The 13970-nt window shown below is 46.1% G+C and overlaps 1 protein-coding gene across 1 annotated transcript in view; it reads right to left on the bottom strand.

Annotated features, from left to right (window-relative positions):
- PTPN14 (protein tyrosine phosphatase non-receptor type 14) overlaps positions 1–13118 on the bottom strand; it is a 100583-nt gene extending 87465 nt beyond the window's left edge. Inside the window, exon 1 of the mRNA XM_069768504.1 lies at positions 12882–13118. The gene's annotated coding sequence lies outside the window, so the exon portion shown is untranslated. The remainder of the gene's footprint in view (positions 1–12881) is intronic.
- Between the last annotated feature and the right edge of the window lie 852 nt (positions 13119–13970).

Genomic DNA, 13970 nt, shown 5'->3' with positions numbered 1-13970 from the left:
GCTGTCGTAATTGCTACTAGAAAGGCTGTTTTCCCATGTACGAACTAAGATATGCCCTAGGTGAAAACATGCCTAAGGTTCTTTACATAAAGCCCCGAGGACAAAGTTTAAGTCCGAAGAGGGGGTTAACTGCCTAAAGGTGGGACGCAATCGCTGAATGGCTTTAACAAACCTAATTGGGAGGCCAAAGGATAATCTAAGAAAGTGCTGAGGGCCGAAATCTGTACCTTAAGGATACTAGGCCTAAAAGGTACCTTCACACATAACGATTTCGTTAACGATATTGTTGCTTTTTGTGACGTAGCAACGATATCGTTAACTAAATCGTTATGCGTGACAGCGACCAACGATCAGGCTCCTGCTGGGAGATCGTTGGTCGCTGTGAATGATCAGGACCTTTTTTTGGTCGCTGATCACCCGCTGTCATCGCTGGATCGGCGTGTGTGACGCCGATCCAGCGATGTGTTAACTGGTAACCAGGGTAAATATCGAGTTACTAAGCGCAGGGTCACGCTTAGTAACCCGATGTTTACCCTGGTTACCATTGTAAAAGTAAAAAAAAACAAACACTACATACTTACATTCCGGTGTCTGTCCCCCGGCGTCAGCTAAGCAGAGCACAGCGGTGACATCACCGCTGTGCTCTGCTTTACGGCTGGCCGGCGCTGACAGTGCAGGGAAGCTGACGGCGAGAGACAGACACCGGAATGTAAGTATGTAGTGTTTGTTTTTTTTAACTTTTACAATGGTAACCAGGGTAAACATCGGGTTAATAAGCGCGGCCCTGCGCTTAGTAACCCAATGTTTACCCTGGTTACCCGGGGACTTCGGCATCGTTGGTCGCTGCAGAGCTGTCTGTGTGACAGCTCTCCAGCGAGCACACAACGACCTAAACAGCAACGCTGCAGCGATCGGCATCGTTGTCTATATCGCTGCAGCGTCGCTAAATGTGACGGTACCTTTAGACCCATGTTGAACCCAGACTAAAGAAAATCCAGAACTCTGGCGACATCCGGGGTCTCTGGCAACACGGCTGACCTGCTATCTTCCATACAGGATTTTTTCCAGATCTTGTAGTAGATCGCCGAAGTTACTGGTTTTCTGCTAGCTTGAATGGTTGAAATGACTTCATCTGATAAACCCCGAGCTTTCAAGATGTCCCTTTCAGGATCCATGCTGACAGGAGTAACCTTCCCAGGTTTTGGTGCAAGACAGGACCCTGATAGATGATGTCCTTCCATAGAGGAAGTTTGATTGGTTTCTCTGTAGTCATGGACCCCAGCAACGGGAACCAGCTTCTCTTTGGCCAGAATGGCACAATCAACAGAACTGTTGCCTGGTCTTCCTGGATTTTACCGAGTACCACTGGAATGAATGCCAACGGGGTAAACGCATAGGAGAGAGTGGTTCGTCCCATGTCTGGCTTAAGGCGTCGACTGCTTCTGGCATGTCTGAAGGATTGTGGGAATAGAATCTGGGCACCTTCGAATTTTTTCTTGTGGCAAAAAAATCTATTCTGGGAGTTCCCCAACGGTGGCATAATAGTTGGAAAACTTCTTGGTTTAGTTCCCACTCCGTTGGACAGACCTTCCTCCTGCTTAGGTAGTCGGCCAGGATAATTTGCGACCCTTCTAAGTGCACTGCTGTAATTGAAATAACTGTTCTCTGCCCAGACAAATATCTTTTGCACTAGATTTTGTACTGCTTTGTGCTTGGGACCTCCCTGGTGTCTCAAGAATGACACTGCTGTCATATTGTCCGTTAAAATCTTCACATGCTTGTTCTTTAACCGAGAACGGTTTCTTCTTAGGGTCTCCCAAACTGCATACAGTTCCCTGAAGTTTGATGACTTGTGGCTGATGTCTTCGGCCCACCTGCCCTGAAAAAACTCCCTTCTAGGTGTGCTCCCCATCCCCACTGACTGGCGTCTGTGGTGATTACTACACAAGGGGTCGGAATCCATGAGACACCTGTCCTTAGGTTGCCGGGTTGTGTCCACCATCGTAATGATCTTCTCACTGCTGTTGATAGATGTATTGGTCTGTCCAGAGACATCTGGCAACGATCCCATACCGAGAGAACTTGTCTCTGTAATAGTCTTGAGTGGGCTTGGGCCCACCTGACACCGGTGATACAGGCTGTCATTATTCCTAAGATCTTCATGGCTGATCTTATGGTAACCCGATGTCTCAGGAATTCTGTGAGGATTTTCCTTATTGACTCCTACTTTTCTCTTAGTAGAAAGGATTGTCTGCAGGTAGAATCCAGAAGCACTCCAAGGAATACCTTCCGAGATTCGGGCTTCAGGTGTGATTTTTTTTAGATTTACGACCCAGCCAAGGTGTTCTAACACCGCAATGGTTCGATCTTTGTGTAGGAGTAAAGTCCTTTCTGATCGGGCTACCAGGAGAAAATCATCCAAATAAGGAATTATTGTAATTCCTTGGTTTCTTAGGTATGCAACTACCTCTGCGATCAGCTTCGTAAATATTCTTGGAGCTGAGGCCAAGCCGAACGGGAGGCATTGATATTGGAGGTGGCAGGTTTGGTCTGGCAGACCTACCGAGAACCTCAGAAGTGAGAGGTTGGATGGATTGGAATCTAATAATACGCATTCAGGTCGAGAGTGCACATTACTGAATTTTTGTCTATGAGGTGGATGGTTGACCTTATAGATTCCATCCTGAACCTTTTGTATTTGACCCATACGTTTAACAGTTTTAGGTTTATGATAGTGCATATTTCCCTTGACAGTTTCGGGATTGAGAATAGGGAAGAGTAGTGACCTCTGCCTATTTCTGATGAGGGAACCTGAACTATGACCTTGGAGCTGAAAAGTTCCTGAAGGCCTGAGAACATAGGAAAATCGGCTGCCACGGTTGTCGGTCAGATACACCTTTGGGGCGGGGTAGATATAAGCTCTATTTTTTAGCCCTCTGATATTATATTTAGGACATACCGTATATACTCGAGTATAAGCCGACCCCCCCAATTTTGCCACAAAAAAACTGGGAAAACTTATTGACTCGAGTATAAGCCTAGGGTGGACATGCAGCATTTACCGGTGAATTTCAAAAATAAAAATAAATCATTATTTTCCCATAGCTGTGCCATACAGTGCTCTGCACCGTTCATATTTCCCCATAGCTGTGCCCCATATACAGTGCTCTGCACCGTTCATTGTGCCCCATAGCTGTGCCCCATACAGTGCTCTGCACCGTTCATTGTGCCCCATATCTGTGCCCCATATAGTGCTCTGCACCGTCCATTGTGCCCCATAGCTGTGCCCCATATACAGTGCTCTGCACCGTTCATTGTGCCCCATAGCTGTGCCCCATATACAGTGCTCTGCATCGTTCATTGTGCCCCATAGCTGTGCCATACAGTGCTCTGCACCGTTCATTGTGCCCCATAGATGCTCCACATAAATTTGTGCCGCCGCTGCTGCTGCAATAAAAAAAAAACAAAAAAAAAAAAAAAAAACACATACTCACCTCTCTTGCTTGCAGCTCCCAGCGTCCGGTCCCGGCGTCTCTGCTCTGACTGATCAGGCAGAGGGCGCCGCGCACACTATATGCGTCATCGCGCCCTCTGACCTGAACAGTCAGAGCGCAGACGCCGGGAAGATGGAGGCGCCGGGCGGCTGGAACGTGGACAGGTGAATATGACATACTTACCTAGTCCCAGCGATCCTCTCCCTCTGCCTGTCACAGCTGGTCTTCGGTGCCGCAGATTCTTTCTCTATCAGCGGTCACCGGCACCGCTGATTAGAGAAATGAATATGCGGCTCCACCCCTATGGGAGGTGGAGCCGCCTATTCATTTTTCTAATGAGCGGTCCCACGTGACCGCTGAAGAGGGAAGACGCTGCATCACAGAAGACCGTGGGACGGCACGGACAGCGCGAGGATCGCTGGGACTAGGTAAGTATACCTCAGCGCCCTCACCCCACCGCTACCGTGACTCGAGTATAAGCCGAGAGGGGCACTTTCAGCCAAAAAATTTGGGCTGAAAATCTCGGCTTATACTCGAGTATATACGGTATTCATTTTTTATTTGACTCCAGTTTAGAAAAAGGCTGAGCCTGCCCCCTATACCTATGGCGTCATTGTCGTCTAGATCTAGAGATTAATCCGAAAAGGGATTTTTTCCCCCTTCTGTTCTGAGCATAGGAACCTTTATAGGTTCCTCTGTTGGATCCACTGCTCTCTATAGTAAGGTTGGTTGCGAGGTGGTGGTCTTTTCCGAAAGGGCTGAAATTTCTTGGGTTTATCCTCAGGAAACCCTTTTTTACTATAAGGGCTCGTTTCCATTTGCGAGAAACACGTCCGTGTCTCGCATGTGAAAGCCAAGCTCTGGCGTCGGCACTTGGGAGTGGAGCGTGCAGCTCCATGTGTTGCTATGCAGATGCACTCTCCGCTCTGGAGTGCCGGCGCCAGAGCTTGGTTTTCACATGCGAGACACGGACGTGTTTCTCGCAAATGTAAACAAGCCCTCAGACGCAAACTCCAAGATGTCATCTAACGCCTGTCCAAACACCCTAGATCCTGCGAAGGGAATGGCACATAACGCCTCTAAAAATAAATTATCTCCCGACCAGGATTTAAGCCTTATAGCTCTACGGGTCACATTAGACAAGGAATTATTTCTAGCCGCAAATCTCACTGATTCGGCTGAAGTATCACCAATGAAGGCCGTAGCGGATTTTATAATGGGAAGAAATTATTTCAGCCCGTGGGGTTTTATTAACTAAATGTTCTTCCAATTGCCCCATCCATAAGAACATGGATCTGGCCACCGAAGTAGCCGCTATATTAGTCTGTATCAGGGCTGCTGACTTTTCTCAAGCTCGACGTAGAATATCTGCCTTGCGGTCCATGGCATCTCTGAAGCTTGAAGAGTCCTCAAAAGGAATGGATGTCTTTTTTGTAACTTTGGCCAAAGGTACGTCGACTTTAGGGATTTCTTCCCATGTCTTGATATCATCTGGGTCAAATGGTAGAAGGCCCTTAAATTCCCGGGACATCACTAGTCTACGCTCTGCTTCCTTCCATTCTTGCAATATCATCAGCCGGATATGTTCGCTTACAGGGAACACCGTCTGTCTCGGAGATGCAAGACCTCCAAACATTAGATCCTGTCTGGACTTTGTACGCGGCTCCTCCTTCATCTGCATAGTATTTCTCACCGCCTGTACTAGATCTTCCGTATCTTCCACTGGGAAGAGATATTTCCTTCCTTGATCCTGCTCTTCTAGTGGAAGCTCCCCTTCTTCCTGGTCTGAGCTCTTAAAGTCTGATTCTTCGTTTGAGGATATCTCAAGATCTCTCTGTTCTGGGTCCCATCTGGGTCTCTTACCGCTCGGACTTGGACTGGAATGGTGCTGTTGTGATATGGTAGCCAAGGAGTCTTGCACGTCCTCCCAGATTAAACTCCTCATCTCAGACGAGAGTGTTGGTTGTTCTTCCCTTACAACCTTGGAAATACATGAGCTGCAGAGTGATTTTTTGTACGCCTCTGGAAGCTTTAAATGGCATATGGAGCAACAGTTAGGCTATGTGCACACGTTCAGGATTTTTCACGTTTTCGTCCGTTTTCCCGTGGGAAAAACGCTTTAAAAACGCATACCTAAGCATCCCATAATTTTTAATGCATTCTGCAATTTTTGTGCACATGATGCGTTTTTTTCCCGCGAAAAAAACGCATTGCGGTCAAAAATGCAGCATGTTCATTAATTTTGCGGATTTTTTGAGTTTTTCCCGCATTGGGAAGCTCCGGAAAAAACGCGCAAAATACACACAACAAACACGTCAAAACGTGCAAAAAAAAAAAAAGCGAGAAAAACCGCATGCGGATTTCTTGCAGAAAATGTCCGGTTTTGTTCAGGAAATTTCTGCAAGAAATCCTGACGTGTGCACATAGCCTCACACTTCGCCGAGGCCTTGCCTGGCTTTTCAGCCATTGGGAGGGGTGTCTGTGTGATATCCTTATCCTAAATAATACAAGAATAGGGATAATAGGGCTGGGCTTAGTGTCTACATGCGGGTTCAGGTGCATCTGCGCTATGCGCACTTACCCCGGCATCCTCACTCCTGAATTCCATATCATCTTTCGTTTCAGGCATTTAGACACTGGTTCCAAGACACACACCCTGTGCAAAACAAGGGATGCTGAACGTATGAAGTGTTGCTCGGCTATTTTTGCACCTACTTCCGCGTTCCACGATGTGGAACGCAAGCTGCTTCCCCGCTGACGTCACCAGAAGTGACGCTCGGTTCCCGGAGTGGCTGCTGACCGCCGACTCCTCCGTGTTCCTGTATGGAACACATGGTTCTTGGCGCCTATTCTCCTGCCGCATGGCGCCAGAGCCGAGAGCCCCCCACCGGGAGGAAGCGACTCTACCCAGGAGCTCGTCTGCTCGACTGGTCTCTGGGGCAGAGGGGGACTCCCCACCAGGAAGTTTCTGCCCTGGGCCACTTGACAGGGGGAAGGATATTGGACCAGCCGCATGATCCCCCTGAGCCCTCCGGTAAGCCTTCGCACCCTGCGCAGGGACAGGAAAAACACTGAAGGAAAAGGGGGCGGAGTGAGACCTTTTAACCTCTCGTGTGTTTTTCCTGTCCCTGCAAGGAGGAGGAGGACGTCCTCCAGGGTGCTGTCAGGGGGACGTCCTGGAAAAACTCCTCGTCTCGATGCCTCAGAAAAATCCAAGTTAACGTTTCCTCACAGAGTTTTTAATGGCCTCCAGCCATCACCCTACTATGTCACATCCTCCCACTTCCTTCATCTCCTGTACTGCTCAACTACTGAGAAATGTGTCCCCTGGGGTAATCACGCCAACCTTGAATTGCTTGGTGTTAATGGGCTTACAAAAAGACCTTTCACTGGATTTTAATTTAAAGGGGTATTCCTATCTCCAAGATCCTATCCCAATATGTAGTAGGTATAATAAGAATATTAGCAAATACCTCCAATTAGAAATGTTGTATAGTTCTTCTGATTAGCTATATCACTTAGCCATAGATATCTAAGCCTACGACCACTCAGTGACAGCTGTCAGTGGTTGTTGCCATGGATACCTGAGCTACTGCAATGCGCTACACATGGGGTAAGCGACATAGTGAATCAGAAGAACTATACCACAATTCTAATAGAAGGTATTTGCCGTTATTATTACCCCTACTACACATTGGGAAAGGATCTTGGAATTGAGAATAACCGTTTAAGCCAAGCATCTCCTATTGCTGCTGCCCCACTGATTCTAGAACACTTTTCTTTTTCTTCTGTGCCCTCTCCCTTCCAATGTTCTTTAAAGGTGCAAATATTCCCTTCAGCCAACTGGGTGTATACCAAAAGAACTTCTCTGGAAGCGTTTGCCTTTTCTCCTCTGACTCTGGCCAATAAAAATATGGCCACACCCACAGATAAGTTCCGTGGTATGCGCCCAGTTGGTTGAAAGGCAAATTTGCACCATTATTAATGAGGGGTATAACTTTGGAATGGAGGGGCACAGAAGAAAAAGAAAAACTGTTCCAGAATCAGTGAAACAGCGGCAAATAGACGAGGTGTTCGGGTGAAATAATTAAAACAAAATAATTCAGTGAAAAGTCTTTAGTGTGCACAGGCACTGATAGGCTAAACCGACGCTCCAATCTAAGAAGACAAGTGCTGGAGAGGGTCCATCAGCCATCTGCCCCTACTCCAATACCTCCATAGTTAACATATCTTGTCAAACAAAAACTAAGCCAATAACTGATTGTAGACCTTAGTTTGTCATAAAGATATGTCAATCTTCATCTTCATGGAGTCTTTCAATACTTTTTTTGCCAAAGTTCAATACTCTCATGCTCCGCTGTCTTTTCTATAAAGGGTTTTGCACACTGGTAGACTTCAAATGGTCTGACTGTGACAAAGCTTAAAAACAAGACAATAAGTGCTGCCATAGGTACATAAAGACACAGACGTTTGGGTCTAATTAGCCCTCATAGTTCCATTTTTTGCCAACATGCCCACTCACCAGAATTGTCACTCACTGATATAATAGAGAAATATGCGATTTAGGGGAGGCTGCCTCACTTCGAATTTAGGAAAGAGGGCGATAACCAACACAACGAGCAAAAATGCAGCAGGTGGATCCAGGAGGTCACAGGTCAGGTCAGGAATGCAGGGGGCTCAGGGCTGAGAAGAACAGGATCTGCCATCAGGAGATCTTCCACGTGTAGTTCTTATCCCTCTAGAAGTCATGTACAGTGTTTTTTTTGGAACGGTTAAAAGACATTTTAAAAATCAGATTAGAAAAAAAAATTTCAGTGACTTCAAAATCAGTCTACACGGAATGTTTGTTTGTAGTCTGTAACCATGGAGACCTAGGAACTGAATGCAGAGTGGTAGAACATAGGTTCTAGGAGAGCTCATACTGGGAATTAGTGGAATAGTTCTATCGAATAGAAAAATCAAAGAAAATTCTACCGAGCCATGTTCTCATGTGTACTGTAAATAATAATAATAATAATAATAATAATAAATGTTTTTTTTTTTATATAGCGCCAACATATTCCGCAGCGCTTTACAATTTGCACACATCATCCCTGATGGGGCTCACAATCTAGCTTCCCTATCAGTATGTGTTTGGAATGTGAGAAGAAACCCAAGCAAACATGGGGAGAACATACCTCCTTGCAATGTTGTTCTTGGTGGGATCTGAACCCAGGACTCCAGCGTTGCAAGGCTCCAGTGCTAACCACTGAGCCACCGTGCAAATGCGCCATGTATTATACTACAAGATCCACCTAAGAAACCTGGGGCTTACACTCGTATTTTGACACAGGTGTTCGGTGAGAAGTGCCACGAATAAACATTGGAAAATCCCTCGGCTTTCCACGTTTAGCTCTAGATTGGAATCAGACTTGATGTAAATTTCCAGACTGAATTTGCACCAAAATCTGACGTGACCGTTTGGCAGCCCTATATTCTTGTCTGCATTATTCCCCTAATTCCCTACCTGGTTGGCATTATAACCAAGCATCATTATTCTAGTATGACAAAGTTCTCAACCCCTCCTCCAGGAGGATTGCGAAGCAAGTCTGCTCCAAAATCCTCATGAAAAATTCCACTTTGACGTCCATACGAGAAGTTTGAGAGGTTTTTTTTCTAACAATGAAAACACAGAATGCATTTTCTACTTAAAAACTCTGATTATTCTATAAAAAAAAAAAAAAAAAAAAATTGCTCCATGAGAGCGTAGCTTTAGTTAGGGTTACAAGACTTGCTAGGAATTAGCACAGTCACAATATGGTGGTGTGAACTGTTCCTTAGCCTAAAGGTACCTTCACACTGACCAACTTAACAACGATATCGCTAGCGATCCGTGACGCTGCAGCGTCCTGGATAGCGATATCGTTGTGTTTGACACGCAGCAGTGATCAGGATCCTGCTGTGACATCGTTGGTCGGAGCAGAAAGGCCAGTACTTTATTTCGTCGCTGGATCTCCCGCAGACATCGCTGAATCGGCGTGTGTGACGCCGATTCAGCGATGTCTTCACTGGTAACCAGGGTAAACATCTGGTTACTAAGCGCAGGGCCGCGCTTAGTAACCCGATGTTTACCCTGGTTACCAGTGTAAATGTGAAAAAAAAAAAAAAAAACACACTACATACTTACATTCCGGTGTCTGTCGCGTCCCCCGGCGTTCTGCTTCACTGCACTGTGAGCGCCGGCCGGCCGTAAAGCACAGCGGTGATGTCACCGCTCTGCTTTACGGCTGGCACTCACACAGTGCAGGGAAGCAGAACGCCGGGGGACAGACACTGGAATGTAAGTATGTAGTGTTTGTTTGTTTTTTAACATTTACACTGGTAACCAGGGTAAACATCGGGTTACTAAGCGCGGCCCTGCGCTTAGTAACCCGATGTTTACCCTGGTTACCCGGGGACTTCGGCATCGTTGGTCGCTGGAGAGCTGTCTGTGTGACAGCTCTCCAGCGACCACACAGCGACGCTGCAGCGATCGGCATCGTTGTCTAGATCGCTGCAGCGTCGCTAAATGTGACGGTACCTTAAATGGATATCATTACAGTTACTCAAAAAACTTTCTTTTAGTAAATCTATCTTGTAAAGTGAAAATATAGGATTAGGGAATAGATCGCTGTAGAACAAGGAAAACTAGTCCATAAGGCGGAGTTTTTTGAAACAGTCAAAAAATGACGAGGTTTTCAAGCAGAAACAACTTCAGGAAAATTTCTCACTTTCCCTAAGGGATATGTATTAGCACACTGAGGGGCCAATTCATCAAGACCGGCGTCGTTCATGCCAGTCTTGAGGAGGCGATTGCTCGAGTTAGACGCATACACCTCTTCATGGATTAGGAATGTTGAACGAGCGTGCTTTGATGAGACGTTATCCTCGCATGCTCGTGTGCTAACCGAGTGACTTCCATGTGCTTGAAAAATATGTTTGTGACCCCACGGCAACATGTTTCGCGGCTGTTCAACAGCCAATCCCTGCATGTGTTGCGGCTGTCAAACAGCAGTGAAGACATGCGGACGCTCGAATATATTATTCGAGCACGCCGAAGTCACTCGGTTAGCACGCGAGCATGCTCGGATAATGCCTTATCCCCAGGGCTGTGGAGTGGGTAAGCCAAACCTCCGACTCCACCAAAATGGGCTCCGACTCCACAGCCCTGCTTATCCCAGCACATTCGCTCATAACTAGTGTACACCTCGCCATAAAACCAACTCCGATACCTGCTGGAGAAATATCTGCGGCGTAGCGAAAGCTGACGCTTATCATGAATTTGACGAACGTCGGTCGTCACGCAACTTTGTCCAGGCTGGGCAAAAATGGCCGGAGAGCGCCAAGAGTCCCAAAATGTTAACGCAGCCTCAAGTTGCCCCAAAATTATGTAAAATTTGAAAGATTTTTTTGCGCCAGAATACTGGTGGAAAGGCCTTGATGAATCATCGCTTAGGCCATGGTCACACATTCATCATTTTGTCAGTATTTTACCTCAGTATTTGTAAAACCAGGAGTGGAGGAAAAATACAGAAGTGATTGTTCCACTCCTGGTTTTGGCTTACAAATACCGATGTAAAGAAACTCAGCAAAAACTCAACGTGTAGACCTGGCCTAGTTTTTTTTTGCTTAGTGTTTGGAGTGGAAACTGAAGAGAAACTTCCAATTAAAAAAAAAAAAAATTAAGGAAGATTTGGAGTTTCCACTCAGTTTTCGCTCCATGACTCAGTGTGCACATAACCTAAAAGAGTTTGAGGAATTTGAGTTTTTTTTTCCTCCTGAAACAGTTTTTGCAGTACATTATATTGAGAGTTGCTTCAAAGACGGAACAAGCCTTTTTCCCTCCCCCCATCAGCCGCCATTTTTCAAAACCTCTTCCAAGAAAACTAAAAAAAAAGGCAAAAAAAAAACCTCCCATGCAACAGCAAAGTTGATTCCCAATAGAAACGGAAGAGCCTTCAAAGTGTTTTTGTAGCAGTTCTGCTCAAAGCCGAAAAAAAAAAAAATAATGATCAAACCTGGACAATGTGCACACAGAGCTTTTTGAGGAGTTTTTAGAGCAGACATACTCCAAATCTTAGAAAATTTGATGGATCGGATCAGTTTCTGCTCCAAAAACAGAGCAAAAAGACGATCTGCGCAGATACCCTTATCCTGTGTTCACACGGAGTATTTTTGCTCAGTTTTTTGGAGAAGAAATTGACATGTTTTTAAAGAGTTTTCTCCGAGGGATATTTTAGAGCATTTCAGTTTCTATTCCAAAACCGCCTCAAAAAAAAAAAATAACTGTGTGAACATACCCTTAGGAGTTTGGGAATGCCAGGTAACAACCCATGCGGAAGCAGTAGTGGTGACCAAAAACATAAGAAGTCTGAGCTATACGGGTTTCTCATATCCACATTGGCCGCCATGACAGCTCCTGTAGTTCTCGTCACTCAGCTTTCCCGGACTCCTGAATGGAAAAAAAAAAATATCCTAGTGGAGCAGCGGTAACAGGGCCAGACATGGCACATATCCCACTCAGGCGTAATATTAGTAGAAAGCAGGAATGTCGAAGAAGCGTGTTGTAACCAGATGAGGAGCGGGGTCTCTGCGGCCAGTGCAGACTTGACTGATCGCTTAACAAAAGGGACAAGGTAAGAAAAAAGAAAAAAAAAAAAAAAAAAACCACGATGGGCGGTCCGCGGCTGCCAGTGTAAACACACACAACATACGGATCCAGGCAGAACGCACACTGTATAATGCGAGGAGCAGACATGTTCCAGCACGGATCTGAACCGGGGCGACGACGCGCGCCTGGAGTTTAATGTCTTCACCGCCAAGGATGCAAATTACAGAAAAAAAAAAAATATATATATATATATATATCTGCAGTAACATTTTTGCACTAACTGCTGAGGTAATTGATGAAATGGAGTACGGATTGTGATTATTGTACTTTTTTTATTATGTATACCCCTTTTCACATGTAAAGCGCCATGGAATAAGATTGCTATATTATTATTATTATTATTATTATAAAAATAAACCCAGGTCACAAAGATAGACGATTCTCAGTTTGTGGGCGATAGAGAAAAATATTATATACTCTACATGTATACACACACACACACACAATGACAACCACCATGAACTACAATCGCATCTGAAATTCAGCAAAGTCAACGTTTGGCGACCAATTTTTGACTGGTAAATACAAAAATTTGTGCAGTGATTATTTTTTTTGTGGGCAGCAGACATCACTGACCTACAGGAACAATAAGACACCTCAATATGCCAAAAAAAAAAGTCTATCCCTATATATTGCTGTGCCACTGTTTGGTGCATGTGGCCTCCTCTGGATGAGACCTGAGCCCAGTGTGCACTCACCTGCATTACTCCCCAATTACTCCAGTCTGCACCTCCAGCAGCTTCATCCAACTACAAAAATCTAAGAGTCGTGTCCTCAAGTCTCCTCCACCAGACAATAAATCACCCTCCACCTGCAGCAGATCCTCAGCATTGAGCAGACTCAGGTCTCCAGCCAGGAGCAGGACTTTGTCAGCTAAAAAAAATCAGGAGCTCAAAAAGTTCGGCTGCAAACTCTGCAAATGAAGGAGGAGGAATAAAGAGGAGGAAGAGGAGGAGGAGGCTGCAGAGACTGGGCAGAGTCACAGGAGGAGGAGGAGGCTGTGCTGCCTGCCTGGGACTCACAATGTCTTGGTGTGAAGTAGTGCATTGGATGGACCCTGCTTCTCCTTCCTTCTTACATCACATTGCTGGAATCCCAGGAATGTGCAGCCACTGGGGATGTTACTTGCTTTATTATTAATCAAAGGGAAAGGGGGGGATTCACAGAGCAGCCCCCCATCCTGGAGGGAAGACAGAGCAACAACCTGCTGCACTTACAAGGGGGGGTGTTGTGCAGGAAATTGCAGTCAGGGGTTAAATCTCTCAGCCTGACTTTCTGAGACCCCAGGCTTCCATGTCATTATTAGGCTACCTTCACATTTGCGTTGTTGTGTGCTGCGTCGGCGACACAACGCACGCAAAAACGCATGCAAAACGCTGCGTTTTGTGACGCATGCGTTCATTTTTATAGCGCAAAAAAAATGCAACAAGCAGCGTCCTCTGCGCCCTGACGCTTGCGCCCAAAAAACGCATGCATCACAAAATGCAACAAAACGCATGTCCATGCGCCCCCCCATGTTAAATATAGGGGCGCATGCGTCGCCGCGGTTGCGCCCGACGCACCGCAAATGTGAACGTAGCCTTACTTAGGCTACGTTCACATTTGCGTTCTGCCGGGCTGCGTCGGGCACAGCCGCGACGACCCATGCGCCCCTATATTTAACATGGGGGCGCATGGACATGCGTTTTGCGATGCATGCGTCTTTTTTGCCGCAAGCGTTAGGGCGCAGAGGACGCAGCAAGATGCTTTTTTTTGCGTCCAAAATCCTGCAAAAAAAGGACGCATGC

The sequence above is a fragment of the Ranitomeya imitator genome, chromosome 5 (assembly GCF_032444005.1).
Source record: "Ranitomeya imitator isolate aRanImi1 chromosome 5, aRanImi1.pri, whole genome shotgun sequence".
In the NCBI taxonomy this organism is placed as follows: domain Eukaryota; kingdom Metazoa; phylum Chordata; class Amphibia; order Anura; family Dendrobatidae; genus Ranitomeya; species Ranitomeya imitator.
This window is presented reverse-complemented; position numbering and strand designations above follow the sequence as displayed.